Source organism: Pelodiscus sinensis, unplaced genomic scaffold (assembly GCF_049634645.1).
Source record: "Pelodiscus sinensis isolate JC-2024 unplaced genomic scaffold, ASM4963464v1 ctg114, whole genome shotgun sequence".
Lineage (NCBI taxonomy): Eukaryota > Metazoa > Chordata > Testudines > Trionychidae > Pelodiscus > Pelodiscus sinensis.
Window position 1 is genome coordinate 307,209 of NW_027465902.1, and position 3,302 is coordinate 310,510.

Here is a 3,302-nt window from a genome sequence, read left to right on the forward strand (position 1 = left end):
TGGGAAGCAGCTCCTCCGTCCCCGCGGGCGGGGAAGCTGAATCCCACCAGCTCGGGGCGACTCGCCCACCGGCCAGGCCCCTCCGGACCTGGCTCCAGAGGCGGCTGGGAAGGCGGGACCCAGCCCAGCGGGGCAGCCGGGTAGGGTGGCTCTGGGGCCTCCTCTGTGGAGAGAAACACCTGCCCCAGGAGCCCAGCCCCCATTACCACCTGGGGGCATCGCCCTGCCCGGCCCCCGGGGACCTGCCAGTCTCCGGGAGCCCCCAGCCTCTCCGCACCAGCCCCTGCAGCTGTGTGTCCAGCTCAGTGAGCAGCAGCGCCTGGGCCTCCAGCTGCAGCCGGGCCACCTCCTGCAGCCGCTCAGACCCAGGTGAGGGGCCGTGAACATGCTGGGCCCAGGGGCTCACCCAGTACACGGGGGGGCAGCCCCAGTGTCTGCCCCACAGCCAGGGCAATGGATGGGGGCGGGAGCTGCTGCTTGGCTCTCTTGTTCCTGGAGGGGGCTCTGCTGAGGGCGTTGGCAGATGTGAGGGTGGAAGGGGGATGGGTCCCTGCGAGGGGCGTGTGGGGCCCAACCTGCCCTGGGTCCCTGACATGGGGGCGCGTGACCCCTGCTGGCCGCTGGAGTCACCCTGGTCCCTTCCCTCCCGCACAGAGCCCCCCTGCGCCTCGGCGGAGCTCTGCCAGGAGCGGATGGACTCCCGGGTGGAGGAAGGGGCCATCTATGATATTGAAGAGCAGCTCCACACCCGGGACACGGTAGGAACCTTCTCCACACGGGGGGGGACCCGAGATTGTCCGGCCCCTTCCCAGCACGTCCCCCCCTCCGGGAGGGGCTTGTCCCTGGGGATCCCCCTGGGGCCCCTTCTCCTGCATGACCTGGGCCCCCCAAGCTGAGGTCTCTTGTCATGCACCAGCTGGGCCCCCACAAGCCTGAGGAAGCAGTTGGGGGGGGAGTGTGGGTGCTTGGACAACCGGCAGCTCCCACCTCCACTCCTGGGAGGCCTGAGCCCTGCAGCTGTCCGTGGGGGGCAGGCAGGCCCCAGGCTCACAGACTCTCTCTGGGGTGCAGAGCCCAGCCGCCCTGCAGCGGTTCCTCCTGGCCGTCCCCCCCGCCTGCCTCGCCGCCCTCCAAAGGGGCGAGGACACCCTGGCGCCGCGCTGCTGCAAGGACACCATGATGGCCAGGATCGTGGTGAGCGAGTCGCGGCGGCCGGGAGGAGGGGAGGGGATACGTGGGGTGTACAGGGGTCTGCCTGGGCCATGGCGGCGGGTGGGGGTGCTGGAAATGGGATGGGTGGGGCCAGGAGTGCTGGAGGGGGAGGGGGAGGTGGACATGGGGAGGGTGGGTGGGGATGCTGGAGGAGGGAGGGACACAGAAATGGGGCAGGTCTGGGGTGCTGGACAGGGAGGGGGATTCGGAACAGGGAGGGGTCTCCCCGGGCCATGGGGGGGGGGAGCTGGAAGGTTAGCAGAGCGGGCTGCTGAGGATGCGCCTGGGGAGCAGGGATGAGGAGGTTCAGAGGCTGGTCACCAGGGCAGTGAGGGGCAGGAGACGGCCTGGGGACAAGGATTGAGCTGGTCCCGGTTTGGGAGGGGGGTGCTGGGAGGGGCCCTGTGCCGGGCAGGGGGGCTACAGGCCAGCGGGAGGCAGTGGGGTTGGATCCTGCTGGGTGGGGGCGCTGGCCGTGTGAGCGTCTCTTGGGGGCCCCAGCCTCACATGCCCCTTTGTCTCCTTGGGTCTCACAGGAGATCATGGAGGACTCCCCCACCCCACTGGTCTTGGCCGACTGCCTCAACGCCGCCTGCAGCCTCAGGTACCGACCCCCCCCCCCCCCCGCCGGCTCCCCCCCAGAGCAGATCCCCTGACCAGGGAGTGGGAAAGTCTCTGTCTCCTGGGCTATGTCTAGACTGCAAGCCTCTTTCGAAAGAGAGCACCCAGTGAGTCTGGATGCTCTCTTTCGAAGAAGCCCTAGTTCCATTCAAGAACGCCTTCGTTCGAAAGAAGCACTTTCCAAAGAAGGCGTTCTTCCTCGTGAAATGAGGTTTACCGCCGTGGAAAGAAAAGCCGCGTTCTTTCGATTTAATTTCGAAAGAACGCGACTGCAGTCTAGACGCAGGTGATGTTTTTTCGGAAAAAGGCTACTTTTCCCGAAAAACCCCCTGAGTCTGGACACAGCCCTGCTGCTGAATTAACAGTCTCTGCCCCTCTCTCCTGCCAGCACCTTGCAGCCTCCCCTACAGGCCCAGCTCCTGAGCCCCCTGCTGAGGGCGGCCGTGGGACAGACTGTGTCTGGGGACTGGCAGCAGGAGCCCATCCACACACAGGTACGTCCCTCCGGGCCCTGCTCCCGGGCTGGGCTGGAGCTCCAGAGAGGAGTGGGGGTGGGGGCAGAGGGAGAGAAGAAGCTGCAGGTTTGGATCCTTCCCTCCAGGTTTCCCGTTGCTCTCCCTGGGGGCCCGTCCCTTCCATGCCCAGCCTGGGCTCCTCCCTGCTCTGCGAGGCGGCTCAGACCCTGCTCAAGGCTGCACCCCGGAGCCAGCGGGTGGCCTGGATTCCCCAACCCCCCTCTGACCCAGGGCTCCCCCTTGTCTTGCAGCAGTTCATCCGGGCCCTTCCCGTCGACCTCCAGGCCCTACTGGCAAGCCTCCTCGCCGAGTCCCCAGACACCGCCAGGCTGCAGCTGATCATGGAGGTGAGCCCCGTGGGGGGGACGGGGCCATTGTCCCTGCTTCCTCGGGGGGCCGAGAGAGGAGCTGTGTCAGTGGCTGGGCGTGGGGGGGGGCACAGTCTGAGAGGAGCCCCAGGCTCTGCCCAGAACCGGCGCCTCCCTACGGGTCCTGACCTGCCTCTTTCCCCCCCAGCACCTGAGCCCGTGGCTGGAGTCCCGCCTGCCCCAGGAGCGAGCCAGGGCCCTTGGCAGCACCACGGCCCTGCTGGGAGTCGCCACCACCCTCCCGGGGTTTGAGGTAAGTGACCTCGGAGCCGGGGGGTCTGGGGCTGCAGGGCGTGGGGCTGGGAGCGTCCCCGGGAGGCAGAGCTGGGAATGGGCCGGGAATGGGCCGCGTTCTCCTTTCCCCGGGGAGGGGCGACCCTGGGCCTTTCCGGGGGGCACCTGGGCCCCAGACTGGGGAGTGGCCGTCAGTGGATCCCTTGTTCCACCCCCGGAGTGACCCTTCAGTCGGGGCCATTGCTCAGGGTTGTCTCCTCGCAAGGACGGCCCCGCCCCGCCCCGCCCCGCCCCGGGAGGTGTCTCTGTCCGTCCCCGAGCTCAGAACCGCCTCGGCGGCCGTTAGCATGGG

The 3,302-nt window shown here is 68.2% G+C and overlaps 1 long non-coding RNA gene across 1 annotated transcript; it reads left to right on the top strand.

The window, feature by feature from the left end:
• Window positions 1-231: 231 nt before the first annotated feature.
• On the top strand, window positions 232-2,647 carry LOC142824395 (uncharacterized). Its single transcript, XR_012899292.1, has 5 exons — window positions 232-369; window positions 655-758; window positions 1,072-1,194; window positions 1,749-1,816; window positions 2,222-2,647. It is a non-coding gene; the product is annotated as an uncharacterized LOC142824395 (long non-coding RNA).
• Window positions 2,648-3,302: the final 655 nt, after the last annotated feature.